This window comes from Hyperoodon ampullatus (genome assembly GCF_949752795.1).
Source record: "Hyperoodon ampullatus genome assembly, chromosome: 2".
Taxonomy (NCBI): Eukaryota; Metazoa; Chordata; class Mammalia; order Artiodactyla; family Ziphiidae; genus Hyperoodon; species Hyperoodon ampullatus.
The window spans coordinates 75,567,899-75,588,344 of NC_136915.1; the positions used below are offsets into that span (position 1 = coordinate 75,567,899).

Below are 20,446 nucleotides of genomic sequence, written 5' to 3' on the forward strand. Positions count from 1 at the left end.
CAGTTTTGCTGAGCATGTAAGATTCTTCATCAAACATTAAAGTAGTTAGTTATGCAATATAAATTCATGACTTATCTTCTGACTTCATACAAAGCTGCTCATATTTGTAAAATACTCAAAGGTCTTGTAAAGGTGGTCAGAAAATGAAATTTCAAATTTTAAAGTTCAAAACTGTTGCTTCTTTCCACATATACACTGCATCCTAGGGAAGAATAATAACATTTCATTTACAGTCAACCATAATTGCTCATTTGGGACTTTATTTAGAAAATTAGAACAAAATCTTAAAATCACAGTCTCAAAATAAAGTCATTTCTGTGCTTTCTAATTGCTTCATTTCGTAGGTGAGGAAACTGAGACACAGAGGGGTTAGTAAATCTTACTAGCAAATAATAAAATTAAGGCTGATCTATTTAACAAATTAAAAGCCCTACATTCTTAAGAAAAAAATAATCCTATCCCTGAAAGAAAAACATTTACTTTATCACTTATTTATTTTAAAACTCCCTTGATATGAACATAGCACTTTATTTAAAGAAAGACAGAAACTTCCCCCAGGTTGACTCTACATGGTCAGCAGATACGCTTTCCTGCAGGTTCTGAGCCAGGTTGGGGCCAGTTAGGAGAATCTGGGGTCCTTTCCTATTCTAGAAAAAACCCAAGTGACATCAACTCTGACGGAATTAACACAGGGTATATGAAATGCCAAACTTAGGCAGGAGTTTCTCATCATAAAACATGGAAATATGGTATATATACATATATATATATATATATATATATATATATATGACACACACACACAAATACTATTCATATCAGCTTGTTGCCACTGAAAAGAAAGGCTGAAATCTAATGGAGATAACAAGATACAGAAACAGGAGGGTAGTGAGGCTGGGGAGAGTTATGTTCTTATTGGCACAAAAACTAGGGTGAAAACAATCTTATTTGGAGCTGGAAGAAAAACGGTGTGATTCAGAAACGGTATCCTTACAATACACATAATTCAGTATTATCACATCTACTTGTGAAATATCCTCCAGGGGTGGTTGAACTAGATGGCCTTTGAGGTCCTTCCTGGCATAATAGCATGTGATTTTAAAATTCCCCCTAGAACGCCAGTGCTCTATAAAACACAGGTCTAACATGTATTGGGGCATAAAGAGCATGAAGCCAACTCCTTGAGAAACAAGTTGCATTCACCTCCTGCTAGGGCAGGCTCTGGAGGCTAGGGGGCCAGTGGGGATCCTCAGAGCAAAAGGTATCTGAGGGTGAGGATCACTGTTTCCAACAGTCCTGTGCCAACAGTCTGGTTATTAGCCTCTCTGTACAAATGTTAAGAAATCTGTGCCACCCAGTATTGACGCCAGATCCATCGTGGATTCTTTCATAGGCCATCCTCTTTCACTGTGTACTCTGCCATCTCTCATGGTCCCTTTCTCAATGCTGCCAGAACCTGCACTCATATATGGGTTACATGCCATGAGTTCCAGGGAATAGGACCACTGTCCACTCAGTTGTCCAGGCCAGAATTTGGGTGTCACCCCAAAGGACTTTTCCCTTCTCCCACCTTCGCATGCAAACAATCACCAAGTACTGTCAATTCTACCTCATTAATATCTCTCTAATGCATTCGTTTCTTTCCAACCATCCTATGCTTCCCTTAGATCGGATCACCATCATCCCAAGCCTGGGTTAATTTAATAGCTTTCCAAATGGCCTTCCTGCCTCTATATTCTGCAAAGTGTGGTCAGAGATCTCTGTATGAGTCAAGTCTGACAAAGCTGCCTCCTTGTTTAGGACATCTTCAGGACGAGTCCAAAGTCACCAGCCTGACCAGCAGGTCCCTGATGACCTCTCCCTGACTGACCCACCAGCCTCCTTGCTCCCCTCACCCCTTGTTCCTACTTTCTGTGTTACTGGCAGTGCCCTGAATAGGCCATGTCGTCTTTCGTTTCTGGGTCTTTGTCCCTGCAGCTTCCTCTGCTTCCAACACACTTTAAACATCCATGGGCCAGTTCCTCACACAACTCCACAGCTTCCAGTGCTCAGTTTAATAAAAACAGTAGCTTCCACTTAATATGAGTGGTTCTGTTCAAGGCATTTTTATGCATCCAGTCACTGAGTCCTCTCAACAACCCTTTGAGGTAGGGATTATCATGTTCCCGTTTTAGAGATGATATCACATGATCTCTCAAAGCTGGGTTATGTGCCTCTTCTAAGTGCTCCCAGAGCCCCCTGTGTTTATCATAAAACTTACAATTATCTATTTTCCCAATTTTCTGCACCACAGACTGCAGGTCCTGAAGGAAAGACATGTCTGATTTTTGGTGGTCTCCTAGATGAAGCTCGGTGAATGATTGCTGAATTAATAAGTGATGACAGTGCTTGGCAATATGGTATAGGGTTAGGAGCACATGCCAGGAGCAATCTGCATTCAGATCTCAGCTCTTCCAATGACTAACTGTGTAACCTTGAGCAAGTTACTTTACTTCTCTGCCTAGAATGGGGATAATGATAATACACAGTTCATGGAAGAGTTAAATAAGTTGATAGCTGTAGAGTGCTTAGATGAGTTCCTGGAACATAGAAGGACTATACAAGTGCTTGCTATTATTAGCATTCATGTTAAGGAAGAAACTAAAAGCACTTGTAAAATGATGAATATCATTAGTTCAACTTTACAGGCAAGAGAAACTAAGATAAAGTGACAAACCTCAAAAATATGCTCGTCCTAGAATTAAACATCACTGCCCAAATACTTGTTACAAAGCATCAAGGAAATAGCCTAAGGATGGATTCCTTACAAAATAATCTCATCAGCAGACTTTTTAAAAAACAACAAAAACAACTAACTAACAAAAACAGCAGATGAATGAGTCGGCTGTAACTAACTCTAAAGAGGAAATGATCTAGAAGTTTCAGAGCACACCACTTACATAAAAGATAAACTCCTACATATGAGGAATAAATTTACAAGAAAGCTTTTGGGAAATGTTTCCTAAGACTAGCTAACAGGACAAGCTCAGATTTGTGAGAATGGTTAGGACCAAAGAAATTCCATTTTACGGGGAAAATTTCCTGAACAATTTACTCACTGACAGTGAAAAAACTTTAATCCTCAGATCTCAACAGGGATTTAATTGTGTGCTCTTAAAAACAAAGCAGATGTCTTATTAAAACAATAATTTGATCTAAGAAAAGATATAACCAAAGGAATAGACACTGTGCCAGGATTTTGTGGAGTAACTGAGTATTGCATCCCTTGTTAGGGACAGTGTCTTTGCTTAGAGAATACTGGAATGGAGACCCCATTTGCTGAAACAGTGGCTGGTTTTCACCAAAAGAGACACATAAATAGAGAAAAGTTTCATTCAGAGTAGACCCTCTGCTGAGCAATCCAAAGCCTTGGTCCTCACGTCCATGACCCATTTAAATACTCACTGGAATTTCCTTGTGAAGAAACAGCAACCAGAACTTTTACTATAAACGTTATCCTTCAGTTCTCAACAATGATCCATTCTTTGCCAATGCTTGGCAATGAAAATAATACAGTATTCATTGAGGTTCCTATCTTTTCTTTCTAGATCCCAAGTCAAAAATGAATTCCTGAAACTCCATTTCCCATTTTTGTGATGGAGATTAAATTCTACTTAAAATGTAGCATAATCATGAAATTCTTTATTTGCCTGAGAGGTTTGGAAGAACAACCAATGGTGCCTTATGACAGATAATGTTTGTTTTATTCATTAATTTAATAAAAAAATTTTGTAACAACAAAACCCCACTACAACTAAAAATCTGGAGAGTCCTTAGATTTCACTGAAGTGGAGTTTGTCCTTTAGTGGTAAAGAAAAATGGATGAACCCCCACCCTTCCCCGCATAAGATTCTAGGAAATTCTCAGTGGCTCTTCTATCATTCTCCAAGTACCCACCTCTACACTTTCAAGTTATGCAGTGTGTAGGGCATCATGTTTTGGGATTAAAATGGACACCTACAAGTCAAAGATTCCCTCTTCTCTGGTGACTGCATACCCCCTCAATCTCTCTGTCTGTGTCTCAGATTTGTAGTAATTAAGTATCATATCCCTTATCCCTCTCTGTCTCTGTCTCTCTGTCATTCTCTCTTTGTTTCTCACTATCTTTCCTTCACACACTCCATCTACATGGTTACACAGCTGAGGTTCCTGGCATACTTGATTCTACTCCTGACCAAAATTGGTTCCTTTGAAACACCTGACTCAGACTGGACCAATCAAAATCTCATCCATAGACCCCAGCTTCTGGCCAGATGTGAATGGTCTAAGGTTTAGCATATGATTTCAGGCTGGGCCAGTTGAGTTCCATCCCAGAGAATATGTCAATAGGAGAGAGAGACCTTGATATACACACATAGGAGCTACTGGTTGCTATATTTTGCACAGTCTAGATAGAAGTAGCTGGACAATAAAAAGCAGTTTGCAGAGGGAGATAAGAATAAAATAAGCACATAGAAGAAACTCAGATGAAAAGGGAAAAGAATTTCCTGGAGAACACAGGGCTTTCCAAGACCTGGTTCCAGGCCATCCCTTAGGTCTGGTGATCTACACGTTCTTGGTTCTATGGCACTCCTGTTCCTCTCTTTTTCACTTCAGCTGACATGAGTTGGTCCCTGTTTTTGCAATTAAGATGATAGTTAATAAATGAATGGAACTCTAAATTTAAGCATAGGGCCAGAAACTGAAATATATAGTTTCTTCCAGATATTTCATAACCACCACAATCAGATCAATCATTTGCTGTAATTTTGGACTTGCAGACAAAAGGAGTTCAGTCATTGGTCAAAAGCCAAAAAGTTCCCAAAGAGTTTGGGATGGGGGGAACATAATGTATGGCCACACAAGTGGTTTTAATGATATAAATAAACTTGCAGAAATTATTTTCCTACATTTCCTTTAGCTTCATAAGTTAGAGCTTTGAAGAGATGCATTAAAGAAACGCACTTTAGTAGATTAGTTTTCATTTCTATAAAATGCAAAGTATTCATGCAGATTTTAAACCTCATCAGTCTGTTTATTCATAGCACTCTTACAAACTTGTCATTTAAAAAAAATTATCTGTTAAAGCACTTCTGAGTAAGTACAGTTTTTCTTCATGCAGGTAAATGAGGGTAGACTTGGGAGTTCCTTTTAGAAGTAGAAGATAATAACAACAGCCCTATGTTTGAATTTCAAGTTCAGTATCACATTTGGCATGAATATCAAAATCTTCCAGTGGTGCTGCTTTGTTCACAGGGAGGTTTTTCTTGTTTGAGCCTTCTTACATAAGACTCTTGGAGAAGGGCAAAGAAAAAAAAAAAAAGATTCGCCACATGTTGAGACATAGAGGAGCTGGTACGCAGGCAACATAAACCACCCAATAAGCAAGGCTTTGGCCTCTATAAGCCTTATGGCCAGGCAGCTTCATCCTTTCCTTAAAAGATGAGCTCTAAAAGGAGGGAACCAAGTGCTGATGAGGAAGTAAACTCCTGTCTCAGTCTTCACATCACTAAAAGGAACTCAAGCCTAGAGTGTGTGTCAGGGATGAGCCAGTAGTTCAGTGCCTATGGAGGCTCTTCTTAACTCCTGCCTTCATCCTCACATTTAAAGCTGCCTTTTTGCTTTCAGCACATCCTCTTTCACACCCCACACAGCTACCCCTCAGTCTCCTGGCTGCTGCCCTCAGCCTTTGCCTGAGTCAGAGGAGGGGGGGAGGGGGTGACACATCCTTAGACACAGGAGTAACTTCCTAGGCCTGGAGAGTGGAAGCTTCTTTCTGCAACCATCTTCCAAAAAAACTTGGTTTTTTATTGTGATTTCTTCTCTCTGGTGGTGTTAAAACACTTTAACAAAGAACTGGGTTCTTAGGAAGCAAGAAAGTAGGAGGAAGGCTATGTCAGTCATAAAAGTGTGTTGGTCTAAACTTCTCCAGGCTGGAGGGGCAGTGGGTCCGTTTTACACTTTTATGTTTCAACACAGGTGGTCTTACTGCTAGGGAGAGAGACTGTGTGAAAACTCCACATCTGCTGGACCCTGGCAGAGACTTGCTGGTGGATTTTAGTGGTTAGAATCCCAGTCTACACTAAGAGCATTGCTTTACTAAAGAGACATAAGCATTTCCAAGTTCCTTCACCTGAACATGGCCTTCTATAAAGAAAGTAAGTAGCTCAATTATCCTCTTCTGGAAGATCAAAAGTCAGTGAAGCTTTAGGGCTATTTCTGGAACCCACCAAACTGTTCCTTTCTCGGGCTTTTTCTCTTGCTGCTGCCAGCTCTGTCTGGGTGGACCCTCTCTGATCAGCTGGGCTCAGCTCTCACTGTATCGGGGGTTCTATTCAGGCATCACATCAGCAGAGAAACTTCCAGGACCACCCCTCTTCCCTCCACCCACCTCTGCCCTGTCACTCTTTATCCCTTCCCTGCCACTCTTTATCCCTTCCCCTGCTTTATTTTTCATCAGAGAGCTTCACACTATTTGAGATAATATTCTAATTTATTTATGGTTCACGTCCACTAGAATGTAAGTTCACGAAGGTAGGTACTTTGTCTTTTATCACTCTATTCCCAAGGCCTAAATAGGGCCTGGCCCATAACGGCCCTCAGTTAAGGGTATTTGAATGAATGAATGGGAATGGAAGCCAAGTCACTCCATTTCTAGCTCCCTGTCAGCTTTGATTTACTCTGTGCTTTCTGCCCTTGGTTTGCTGACAGGAGTTGGGAAATGGATAGCTCTCACCCTTTCACACGTCTTGTGCTAAAGCAGGAACACTTCATTTAAAGGTATGTGAATTATATAAACCTGGTACTGATGGAAAGCATGAGAAGAAAGAATACCGCACTGTTTGTGGGAGTGCAGTTTGATATAATCCATTGGAGGACAATTTAGAAATATCTAACAAAATTTTAAACAGGTATTTTCTTGACCTGTTAATTCTCAAATAATATAGGCCACAAAATAGTCCCACAAATCCTCGAAGATGTATATACAAGGTGTTCCCTGCAGCATTATTGATAAGGGTGAAAAATTAGAAATAGTCCGTAAAATATCAACAATTCCGTGTGGAATACAATGTAATCTTATATAGTCACCAAAGAGAATTAGATACATATGTTGATACTGACATGACCAACAAAACCCCAAAAAACAAAAAAACAAATCCAAGATATTATGGTCAAGGGAACAAAGCAAGCTAGAGAACAATTATGAGTATCAAGAACACCTTTCTGTACAAAAATCATCACTATATGTGTGCATCACACACTTTTATTTGCAGGGAAAATGTCTCCAAGACGACACATCAAACTGTTAACAGTGGTGCTGACTGCTCTAAAGAGGGGGCTGAGTGGGACTTTCACTTTCTAAATATAATACATTTATGTCATGTGTACGTTTTAGCAACAAGCAAATGCCACATTCCTAATAACAAAAATAATAAAGGTTTTAAACATCATTTAAATTCTGGAGCTGGAACACTTTAATATTTATAAAATTATTTACATTCTGAGCTTTCATCGCTGACATTCAGATTAACAAATTCTATCACCTCTCTAGGCTTTATTTATTCCTGATCCATAAAATGAGGCTACTGCTCAGGGTTATTGGGTAGCTAAATCAAAATGATGGCATGAGTTTTAAAAACATTTTAAATTCCAAGAAGCCATTATGTATATTGTTTAAGCTTCTTGTTAGCATGCTATCATTTATTCCTAAGGATACACTCTAGGAAGGATCTGTGTTATGACTTTTCCAGGTGAAGAAATTTGGGTGGAGAGAAATTAAATTTCCCCCATAGACTGCAGAACTAGAATCAAATGCTCTGAGGTTAAACCCCCGCTTCATCCCATGCATTACCCAGAGAGAACGTAGGTGAATAGACTCTGTAGACTATGATTCCCTCCAAGGTGAAAGGGACTGGGTCTAGTGAGGAGCAGTAATAAGCACCTTTGGAACTATAAAATAAAATACAACTGCAGCGAAAAAAACCCTGTATGTTTCTTTTCCTGCAAAGTGTGTTGGTCCATCTTCACCAAGGCCAATTAACCTTTTGAATTATGCTCAAATAAATGCTTTTATGCATCTAAAATCAGAGCAGTTTAGGAAAACTTCTTCAGAATAAATATTCAGCATTTTAAAAACGAAGAAAATGTAGGTCTTGATTCAAACATGCATTTACCTAGAGGAAAAAATAAGACTTAGAAAAAAGCAGGGACACTGATTCCACCAAATTGCAGAAAGGGATACTTCAGTCAGTGGGAAGTTTCTGAAGGTTTGCTTGTTGTGGCACTGTTACCATTATATACAAACGGTGTACAAACAAGTGGGCGGGACATGTCCTACCTGTCCCACTCAGCCATCGTCCCGTAAGTTATAACTCTTGCCAAGGCTTCAAATAAGAGGGCTCACTTCTAAATAAGGTATGTGGGCTCCAATTCCTTCAGCTTCAAGCAAGCTTTTTTTTTTTTTTTGTCTGTGCTGTGCAGCTTGTGGGATCTTAGTTCCCTGACCAGGGATTGAACCCGGGACCTCAGCAGTGAAAGTGTGGAGTCCTAACCACTGGACTGCCAGGGAATTCCCTCAAGCAAGCAAAATTTTTTTTCTATATTTAACCATTCTTATATTTGTAGAATTATCCCAGTGAGATTTTTTTTATTATTCTCCCAGATTTAATTCACCAGAAATATATTTTTAAAAATTTTAATCTGTATGTAGTGGGTATGATCTTAATGTACAAACTCAATTGTGACAGAAATATCACAGTTTTTATTACTTTTAAATCAATTTACTTCCAACTTCAAGCACATAGGCCCCCAGGTTGGCAGGAAATTCAGTCAGTTATTCTTGAGTCCCCTTCCTATTACTGAGGTAGTATAAAGCTTCTGGGGTCTTACAAAGTACCAAGGCATTGGAGGAAACTCTTGTCATCAGTCATCTCTGCTCCTCAGCTGCTCCCAAGCCACCTATTTTTCAGTCCTAGATCCCTGTGCTGCCATTTTCCCCAGAGGTTTTACTGCTTTCTAGAATATGCCAGAACACACAGTACAGGTCCCTGATGTTTTAGGGAATTATAAATCTTTCTTTCTTACCAGTTCAAGGGAACTTCTTTGTGGCTTTTTTCTAAGGAAAAACTGGTCTCCGCCATGAAAATACTTAAACTGATCTCTTCAATGGAGTTTTTGCAAAAGAGGAGCGATAACTGTTCAAAAATTCTTGAGGCAGCAAATTATAAATCATAAAGCTTGGGGCTGAGTGGGGTGTGGGGAAGAGTAGTTATAAAGAACAGCAACATAATTTGATAACATGAATTGTGACATTTTGCATGTCTTCCATGCTTTATAACAGTTTAAACAGGACAAAAATATCATTCCTTCTCAGAATTTGGAAGAACTTCTTGCTAAAACCATCTGAGCTTCATACCTTTTCAGAGAATACCTCTTTTACAAGTGTTTCAATTTATTACATGGTTATTGGTATATTCAGATGTTCTGCTTTTTCTTTTTTTTTTGAACTTTTTTTATACAGCAGGTTCTTATTAATTATCTATTTTATACATATTAGTGTATATATGTCAATCCCAATCTCCCAATTCATCCCACCCCCCATCGCGCTTTTCCCCTCATACGTTAGTTCTCTACATCTGTATTTCTATTTCTGCCTAAGCAAGCAAATTTTAATCAATGTTACAAAGTTCTATCAATTTCCCACTACTATGGGTCTAAAAACCAAATTTGAGATAGTATGTTTATTGATCATAAAAGATTGTAAAAAAGACTTCCCAGGGCTTCCCTGGTGGCGCAGTGGTTGAGAGCCCGCCTGCCGATGCAGGGGACACGGGTTTGTGCCCCAGTCCGGGAAGATCCCACATGCCGCGGAGCGGCTAGGCCCGTGAGCCATGGCCACTGAGCCTGCACGTCTGGAGCCTGTGCTCCGCAACGGGAGAGGCCACAACGGTGAGAGGCCCGCGTACCGCAAAAAAAAAAAAAAAAGACTTCCCAGATAAATTTTCCTAAGTGTTAAAACAGGCATTTTAAAGATGTTTCAGCTATATAACTAAACAGTAAACAACTACCAATTACACTGCTCCTAGACATTAGTTTTAAATAATAATTATTCCTCTGTTCCTTGGGAGTACCATCCATGTCTCAAGGCAGGAAAAGACTGTCTTCTTAAAGATTTCTTTGCTTGGCGGGCTTCCCTGGTGGCGCAGTGGTTGAGAGTCCGCCTGCCGATGCAGGGGACTCGGGTTCGTGCCCAGGTCCGGGAAGATCCCACATGCCGCAGAGCGGCTGGGCCCGTGAGCCATGGCTGCTGAGACTGCGCGTCCGGAGCCTGTGCTCCGCAACGGGAGAGGCCACAACAGTTAGAGGCCCACGTACCGCAAAAAAAAAAAAAAAAAAAGATTTCTTTGCTTGGATAATTCAAATCAACAAACATTTCTTGAGCCCAACTGTGTGTAGTTCACAGTACAATGTAAAGATGAACAAGATGGAGGCACCACTCCCTGCCTCAAAGGTGTTCACTCGACACTCAGAATTAAGGCTAGGGACTTCCCTGGTGGTCCAGTGGTAAAGAATCCACCTTCCAATGCAGGGGATGCAGGTTCGATACCTGGTGGTGGAACTAAGATCCCACATGCGGTGGAGCAACTAAGCCCGTGCACCACAACTACTGAGCCCACACGCTCTGGAGCCCTCACGCCACAACTAGAGAGAAGCCCACATGCCACAATGGAGAGCAGTGAAACCCGCACCGCAATGAAAGATCCCATGTGCCACAACTAAGACCCGATGCAGCCAAAAAAATAAAGAAAATAAAGAAATATTAAAAGAAAAAAAATAATTAAGGCTAGAGATGCTAGGCCTAATTTGCACTTCCTTGAAAGTTGCAGTCCTATTAGAGAATCGCAAAACGCAATATTGCAGAACCCTGTGCAATTTTTATCTTCAAGATGCTATAGCAACAGGGTCCTGTACCTAATTCAGACATACTGGTGTTGAAGACGTGCTGCTCCAAACGAGTCGACCTTGTCATCAGGTTAATTCCCGAAGTCCCTTCATCCCTCTCACTTACAGCTACTTATCTTTCTCTGCCTGTATTTTATGACTTTTTCCACATAAAGCATTCTCTAAAATATTTGGGGGCAACCTTTCACTCCATGCTTCCTCAAGAGTGCAATAATACTGGAAGCACAGTTTGCAGGTCATCGTGAGAGGTCAGCGAGAAGTCCCCTGGTGTTAATCACTTGAATAATATTGTCTTCTCCTTTAGACCACACCATTAAATTGTTTTCATTACCCACAAAGGGGTTATTTGTGTCAGGGCAAATGAGACCTGACACAAATTCACACTGGCTAATTTCAACCTAACAAAATAGTTTATTCCTATAGCGAAAAGAACAAGACAAGGACAAAAAATGTGTTAAGTCTCCATGATATAGAGGCAGAAGGGAAGAAATGTATTAAATAGATGGGTCCTATCAGAGCAAATGATGCAGCTTTGATGTGGTATCTGGAAGTTGTGAGGGTCTACCCTGCAGGTTATTCTCCTAGAGATTGGGCTTGGGGGAGCACATATTTTCTAAAGGTTTTTAAAGAAATGATATTTTATATCAGAGATTTGGGTTTGGGTCTCTCTATTTCACTGAACTTCTTCCATCTCTAAACCACCATTTTCTTTGTTCTTTCAGTCATCCAAATGTAAAATTCTGAAGCTAAAGTCATCCTTTTGCTGCTCCCCTCATGTCGATATGTCTCCACCTTCTGAGGCATCTATCATTTTAATGTCTTTTAATTCCATCTTTCCTTTGCTTTTCTCACTGCCATCACAGGAACTCTTGCCTCTGAGGTGTTTATGCATGGGATGAGGGCATTCAGAACACCCTGGTAGTTTTTTCAAAACATGCATGTCAGGGCTGTGCCAGCAGACCACTGAAGTAGAAACTGGTATGTGTGTGTAGGAGGGGAGAGAGAGCTCCGCATATGTGGAAAATGTTGCCTGGGGGATCTTGATGCAAAGTACCACCACATTCTGTAATGAATTGTCTGGGCCCTCTTTCCTCAACCCTCCAAACCAAGCACTTGGAACCAGTTAGAGCCTATCTCTGATCAGGAGGAATCTGAAGAGCCTCAAGCCTCAGTTCAGGCTTAACCCTGGTGTCTGCCTTATATCCCAGCCCCACGAATTAGGTCTCCATGGTGACCTGACACTCAAGGTCTGCTGAGGCTGGGCCTCTCCCCAGCTCCTGTCAGGGACCTTCTGGCCCCCCGCTCATCGTGCATCCATCCACCCATGGTGATCCCAGCCGGGCCTGGGTCGATGATCAAGTTCCTGTTATCCACAGCCAGGTTTCCCTGACCCTGACTTCCAGCTGCTGCTCTCAAGAGGGCTGCCTGTACCTGGCTGCTGCAGAAAGTGGCATCTGTTGTCCCCAGCTCTCCTGGCTGGATCCCAAACCCTTCCTTGGTGGCTCCTGGGCACTGTTCTTGGGCCCGTGCTGTCATTGAGGACCCACCACTTTACACTTTACTCTGTGGCACTCCCTCAGTACCTCCTTTAACAGCAGGCACAGGTCCAGAGTCAGCTCCCTCCCTCCACTGTGACCCCTACAGCCCAGCCCCCGCCTGCCAGCCGCCCCAGCCTGCACCTGCTACAGAGCTCGGAGAGTGGCAGCTTGAAGGGAACAGTGCTCTCCACCTAAACATGGCCAGCCCCCACCTGCACTACTTCCTTAACCCTACAGGGGGCTCCTGCCATCACTCTGTGACCCTATCCCTGTCTGGAAGTGTGGGAAAAGCTCCACCTAGGTGGCCACCGGACTGCAGGGGGCCATCTGCCCCCTCAGGTCTCCAGGCATCCACTTCCCATGCCAAGGGAATGCCCAGAGAGCTCCTTAGGAAACTCCAGAGGAGCCCACAGCTGCTAGAGAACTTTATCTCCCATGGAGACATGAATTCAGCGAGCTTTGCACCCAGCCTTCCTTGCTCAGCATAGGAAGGGTGGTCTCAGCATATGCCCTTGACTGACAAACGTGGGACAGGTATTACTGTGCTCCAAAAAGTCTTCAAGGGACCTTAAGAGAATGAGGCCTCTCCTACAGAACCCTCGGACCCTAGGCTACTCTCTTTTCCGTTGTCCAGGGCTGCCTCTGGCTGATGAGCTCTGGCTTGGCTGTGTTCTCTGAATCGCCAGTGCCTCTAAACGATCCAAGGAGGCCACTCTTTCCTGAGACCCTGAAGCTTCTTGAGGCTGCCCTGAAATCCCAGCTTCCCAGAGCCTAACCCTGGGGGCTTCAGAGGGGCTGCAGAGCCAGATCCCAGGGAACTCCTCGGTTTAGAGATCCCCATCCTTCTTTGCCAGATCCTGAAGGCCATGGCTTCTCCACTCTATAATCACTGAGACCACCCTCAGGCTGAGCCCAAGCATCACTTTTCCATCTGGGGAGGTTTAGGCCTGACTCTCCCACCTAACAGTGAAGTCTCCTATGTTACGTCATTCCTGAGATTGAGGGAATCCAAGAAAGCCCTCAACTTAAGAACTTCCAGACTGTCCCTGCAGGGCCCCCAGGCTGGCCAATATTTCTCCCAAATGATAGAAATCCAGAATTCAGGGGTTGGTTCTTGGCATTGTCCCTGGGGACTGCATTCAGAGAGACTCCCTGAGTCAGGAGGGTCTACATGGCCCCTTGTTATACAGAGGCCAACAAAGAAGAATCAGGAATCCTAAAGATTCTCCAGGCTCATGCCAATGCTGCCGTCTCTGAACTGCAAGTTGCCTTAAAGCAGAGGAACAAGACTTCCCCTCCAAATGAGGAGAGTCCAGTTATTACCCCATAAATTAGCATTAACCTCTTGTAGGACCACATCAATGTCCTTCTGAGGGTCCATTCCATGCTACTGAAGAGACACAGTTTCAGCTTCCAAGATGCACAGAGAGTCAATGGAGCGCCCAGAACCACTCAGGTCTGCTGTGCCACTTCAACATCCTTATGTTCCCTAGCCTCAGTGACAGCACTGAACTCCACTCGGAGATGGCTTTCAAAAGTCTGCCATGTCATGGTTAGAAAAAAGGCCATGTGAGGACACAGCAAGGAGACATCCATCTACAAGCCAAGGAGACAGGTCTCAGTAAAAACCAGCCCTGCTTGATCTTAGACTTCCAGCCTCCAAACTGTGAGAAAATAAATGTGTGTTTGTAAGCCTAAACAAAAAGGCTTGCCATGTGTCTCTGGAGAAACAGCAAGATACCTAAGCGGCCATGCAGATTCTAGGAACTTGGCTACATGCTTTCCAGCATCTGGATCCTCAGGAATAAACTCACTACAATTCCTGTGGAACCCAGAGCCTTCCACAGAACATCAGACCTAGCGATGAGAAGCCCCAGGATCGAGGAGCTTGGAACGTGTCCTGGGGAGGAAAACACGGACCTCTCAAAGGAGGAATTGTTCGAGTAGCAAGTCCTGACCTTTTGCACAAGGCCCATTTGCAGGGTTCTTGAGGTGACCCAGTCATGAGGTGAAGTGCTCTGAATACAGCACTTATCTCATAAGCCTTGCCCTGGACACAGACAGGCAACTCAGAGCAGATACAGAGCAGGAACAGACCGTTCCCTGACTCATTGGTGAGTCCAGATCTGAAAGCCCAGTAACGTATAAGCTCTAAGCGGGAGCCCTGGGCCTGTCTCAGCCACGCAGCCCCACTCCACCTCCCATCAGTGCTCAAGCCTGGTGATAACGAGCCTCACCCTGGAAACAGGACCCTGGAAACAGGCACAGGCCCTAGTGAAGACAAGGAAGGCTCTAAGAAAACACCTCTCTCGCAATCGAGGAGACATCATGAAACGACACACATGACTGGTCCTCATAAAACTGAAGGAGCAAATTCAATGAGACCCAAGTCGTTCAAAGTGCTGTGCATCACAGTAGCTGGGTCCTGGGCTAGTTAAGGTCAAGGGGTCAAACTCAGCAGCCAGGGCCAGCCTCGTGGGCATGAAGCCTGTGCAGTCACAAGTCACTCACAAGGGCCCTGAGCCTGGCTTAAAGCTCTGCTGTTGCTGCCTTGAAATCCTAAGTGTACCTTTGAACTTATTTTTTTGTAAGTAAAGCTTGACGGGACAATGAGCATGAGTGTGAGTAGAGGAGATGTGCAGAAGAAAGGAAAGTAGCACTTCTTTCCCCTGCCTTTTTGTTATAATTAAAAAAAAAATTTTTTATTGAAGTATAGTTGATTTACAATGTTGTGTTAATTTCTGCTGTACAGCAAAGTGATTCAGTTATACTTATATATACATTCTTTTTTATATTCTTTTCCATGACGGCTTATCACAGGATATTGAATATAGTTCCCTGTGCTATACAGTAGGACCTTGCTGTTTATCCAGTCTATATATAATAGGCTGCATCTGCTAACCCTAAACTCTCAATCCACTCTCAATCCTCCCCTTTCCTGCCTTTCTTACAAGAGGTCCACAAATTATATAGCTGGACCTGTCAGCAGCCCTGATGTAATTGCTTCCCAACTAACATAAACTCCAGGTATTTTCTGGAGCTCCCTCAACCTCTAGTCCCATGCCTCCCAAAGAAATCTCCTTTGATGCCTTAGGGTCACTCTTCACACAAGTCAATTCCCATCCCAGCTTTACTTGCTACCCTCTTCAAATTTCCCCCAGCTCAAAACAAGACCACTGGTGAGAAGCAGGACATAGGGGGCCTGCATTCCAGGAAGAAATCAGGTTAAGATACCCTAGGGTTAGTAAGAAGGATCCTGAGTGGCAGTAGGACCATCCCTGTGGTTATGACAAGGACAAGGATGGAGGCTGGGGCAGCTGCCTCCCAGTGACTCATCCAGTAAATATGTTTGTTAGTTCATTATATAAACATTTGTTGAGTACCTACTGTGTGCCAGGCACTGCAGAATGAAGATAGACACAGTCCTGACCTTGACAAGCTCCCAGTCTGGTAAGAGGTAAGGGCATTTAGCAAATAAATTGTAATCAAGTGAGCTAAATACTTTTATGCATATAAATAGTGTGCTATAGAAGCACTGCATAATTAACTCTGCCTGAGAGAGTCAGACGATATCACAGAGAAGGATCCTGAAAGATGGATATGATTTTGCCCTGCTAAGAAAAACCGCAAGGAGTATCAAGCCGTCCCTGCATTCCTCCAGAGTGGTGGTGAGAAGCCTGACACAATGGAAGAATGGGCTGGGGAGGTGAGTGTGAAGAGGCATTTGGAAAAGAAGACTGGGAACAGAGCTGTGAAAGGGGCCTTGCAATTCCAGCTAAGGCATTTGAGTTTTATGTAATATGTAGGAGGAGCGAGAAAAGATCAGAGTTAATTGTGCTTTTTAGGAAGATCCCTCAGTTGGTGGTATGGAGGAAGGCCTGGGGCAGGGAAAACAGGGAGGAGGGAATCCAGACAGACTCAATGTTAAGCAACAGAATGGCGATGGTGGCTTCATCAGCACGGTCTTAGTAGAGTGGCAGGGTCAGAGCTAGCTTATCATGGTTTAAGGTATTAAGAAAACAGGATAATAAATGGAAGGAGACAGAGCAGTAGTTAGAAAAGGGAGGTAAGATCAAGGGTTATATTTTTTAATGACCAAAAATAGAGCACAGGAGAGCAAGAATAAGGATGAGGCTCCTGGGGAGGTGGGAAATGAGTCTCACAGAAAAGCTAGAAGGTTATGGGGGGACCTTTGTAGGTTGGCTAAGCCAGTGAAGGGAGGGAAATTAGGGGAATTCATGCCAGATAACTTCTATCTTCTTGGTTAGAAGGAAGCAAGGAAGGAGAGGTCAGCTGGGAGGGGAAAAAGGGCAAAGCTCAAAAGCCTTAAGGAAAGTGGGAAAAGTTTGATTAGGTCCAATCTTGTTTTTGCCAGTCCCCTGCCCCTGAATCCTACTTCCCATGATGGATTCCTGCTTCCAGATCTCTCTGACCTTGGCCACCTGCTTATTCCACCTTTGTCTCCTACCAGATTTCCACAAGCTCATGCTCCACTGGACTGCTCCCCTTCTGCTCCCCTGCAGTCCCCATTGGTCCTCCCTGGCTGCTCCTCCCTCCCCGTGTAGACTGGGCCTGCTAGTGACAGATGTGCTTTCCTGTAGCACCTACTATGAAGGGCCAGCTCTGTCTCTCTCGGGCATCTGAGCTACCTACCGCCCACAGAGCCCTGGGCCAATCTCAGCAGTCCCCTAAGTGATCTCTCCCTCTCCAGCCCACCTCGCAACTCCCACCTTCTTCTCAACCCACCAATACCCCAAGATCCTACAGGGGCTCAATGGAGGCAACTTAGCTATGGGCTTATGACTGGCCACAGACCTATTTAACTTAGACTGCAGGGATTTTTTTTTTTTTTTTTTTTGCGGTACGCGGGCCTCTCACTGTTGTGGCCTTTCCCGTTGCAGAGCACAGGCTCCGGACGCGCAGGCTCAGCGGCCATGGCTCATGGGCCCAGCCGCTCTGTGGCATGTGGGATCCTCCCAGACCGGGGCACGAACCTGTGTCCCCCACATCAGCAGGCGGACTCTCAACCACTGCACCACCAGGGAAGCCCAGCCTGCAGGGATTTTAACAAAAGTTGAACTGTCCAGTTAGCCACAGGTGCCACCCCTCCCTAGTGCCTTATTCCTACTCTTGGCCCAATCCACACACCAAGGTGTTCTACTCAGTCTCTGTAGACACTTGACAATAAAGTCCACACAATCTTAGGATTCAAGGCCTTCCAATCTCTGGTCCAGTCACTTCTCAAACCATGCAAAGCCCTTATTCCAGAAACCTGCCTGCCCTGTCCCCGCCCTCCTCCCTGTCCTGGCCCTGGCATGGTCTCCCTAGGTGTATGTATGCCTGTCTCCTGCCCTATCTTTCCCCCTACCAGTAAGGCCTTACCCTCTCCTCTCCACTTGTCACACTGAGATCCACTCATATCCCCTCTCTTCAAGGAGGCCTCCAAAGACCATCCAAACCCACAGCACTATTTGCCTGGACCATTCACTTTGCTCTTGTATATATTTCTTTGTTTCTTTTTATCTATATTTCTTTGTTTCTTTTTATCTATATTTCTTTTTATCTTTTTTTGGTAAGCTTCTTCATTCCTCAGGTAAGCCTATAAATAGGGTTCCCTATAAGTCATTCGCCCAAAAAGCCACACAAAGCAGATCTGCCATTGTGTAATCTATCTCATATGTAACCCAACTGTTGACTCAAACCATGGCTATCTCCTGACAACCATAAAACATCAGAGCAGCACAGATTCGTAGCCTTCAGGACAGAGGCCATGTCTTATAGTTAGTATACTGCCTAAAATCAAGTAGGTACTCAATAAATGTTTATGAGGAGAAAGTATAAAAAGTAGAAATCTCTTCTTGTTAAGAAAATGTAAAGGATAAAATAGGCCCACTATAAACTCTCTGACTTGATGGAAATAAACAACTTATTGTTTATCACTGCCACTCAGGCACCCAAGCACAGGTGTCTTTCACCAAAGCAAGAAGAGAGACCCACAAGAAGAAGCAGAAACTAGGAAATCCGGAGCTCTGGCCCCAACACTAGCAATGATTTACAAGATGAACTTGGATAAATCTCTCAACAGATATTGATTTTCTAGGTAATGGGATCTTTCCTTCTCGCACTCTGCAGAGCTATGATACCAGTCTGGTGAGGAGGGAGAAAGAGCAGGTACCTGGACTACAGCAAGAGGAAGGGCTGCCCACCTGGTATACCCCCACCAATACTGCCTGGTTTGCCCACCCTTTATCCCAGCTTCCATGTTGACCCCTAGGTCTGTGACAGGCTATGATTCCAGCAAACACCCTTAACTCCTAATTCCTCCCCAAAATGTTTGCTTTAGCTACACAATGAATGCAGTCCCAGTGGAAATTTTAAAAGTACAAACAATGTTAACACGGATTTGGTAAAAATTCTACCATGGATCAACATATACCATGCTATTCCAGGTGTTAAGTTAGTCAAGTGATGTGACAGGTAACAACTACATTCTCCTTCGGCAGAAGTCAAGGCCCTGAGAGAGGGCATGACTGAGTTCTGGAACTCTAACCCTTCCAGGAGGCTGGGTGCAGGAGAGTTGGATGTAGTTGGGTAATGAAACTTCTCTGTTAAGTGAAATAAGTCAGACAGAGAAAGACAAATGCTGTACACACCACATATATGTGGAATCTTTAAAAAAAAAAAGACAAAAGGCTGAGTTCACAGAAATGAAACAGAATGGTGGGTACCAGAGGCAGGGGGAGGAGGAATGAGAGATGTAGGTCAAAGGTACAAATTTTCAGTTAGAAGAAGTGTAAGTTCTGAGGATCTAATGTATAGCATGATGACTGTAGTTAATAATACAGTACTGTATACTTGAAAGTTTCTGAGAGCGTCTCTTAAGCATTCTCACCACAAAAAAAGGAACAGTTAACTATGTGACAGATGAAATGTGTTAATTATCTTGATCTTGGTAATCGTTCTGCAATGTGTATGTCTATCAAATCATCATGTTGTATACTTTAAAAATATACAATTATATTTGACAATTATTCCTCAATAAAGTTGGGGGAAAAAAACAAAGAGGTAGAACCTGAGAAGTGTTCCTGTACCTTATACTCAGGAAATATTCAATAATTGTTCCGGCTGAAGAGGAAGGTTTCAGGTTTCTAAAAAGATGAAAAACCAGAGAAAAACAGTTCTGAAGGAGGGAGTGTGATAGGGAAATAAAAGAAGCTGAATGGATTTAAATTAAAAGAACTGAAGGGGTATACAGAGGCAACAGAAGCAGGAAGAAGGCAGAGCAGTGATTACACTGGAAACGACGACAAAGATCTGGTAAAATGACTTTTGAAGTGACTGCAAAGGAAGGCATCTGAAACAGTAAAGCGGGAAAAAAAATAAAAAATAAAAGAACCAAAAGCCAGACTCGAGATAACAAAGGGCTACATATAGCAGAGGCAGAAGGGGAGGAACAGACTCCTAAAAATGTGGGGTTAAGAAAAGATATCAAGAAGTGCAGACAATTTGAAAAGGTGGGATGGAGAGGCATACAGTGATGGATTTTTTTTTAAATTTGAAGCTATTTTCCCTCTAACATCAGATGTTGAGGTTTTCTCAATCACCACGTTCCCCCTCAGAATGGAGGGGTCTGTCACACTGTATTGTTGGGGGCAGCACCTGGGGAGCGATTACATTTTTGTCCTCATTCATTTACAGCTTGCCTGGAAGCAAAGGTCCCTCTCCCGAAGGCCCCTGCTGCAATGACATGAAGCCCAGAGGAAAAGCGTCTGCCACAAAGGTGCTCCTTTGATTAGCTGTTTTCAAGACAAAAGTACAAACACCCCTGGACAAAACATACTGAGTAGTGGTGCCTGGGTGGCTTGACTCTGAAAAGAATTAGTCATTCTGATATGACTGCACAGCAACAAGCAAACTCTTGAGTGCCA

At 43.3% G+C, this 20,446-nt stretch overlaps 1 protein-coding gene across 1 annotated transcript in view; it reads right to left on the reverse strand.

The window, feature by feature from the left end:
• Window positions 1–20,446, reverse strand: part of LPAR3 (lysophosphatidic acid receptor 3) — a 47,932-nt gene that overhangs the window by 18,472 nt on the left and 9,014 nt on the right. The gene's annotated exons all lie outside the window — the stretch shown is intronic.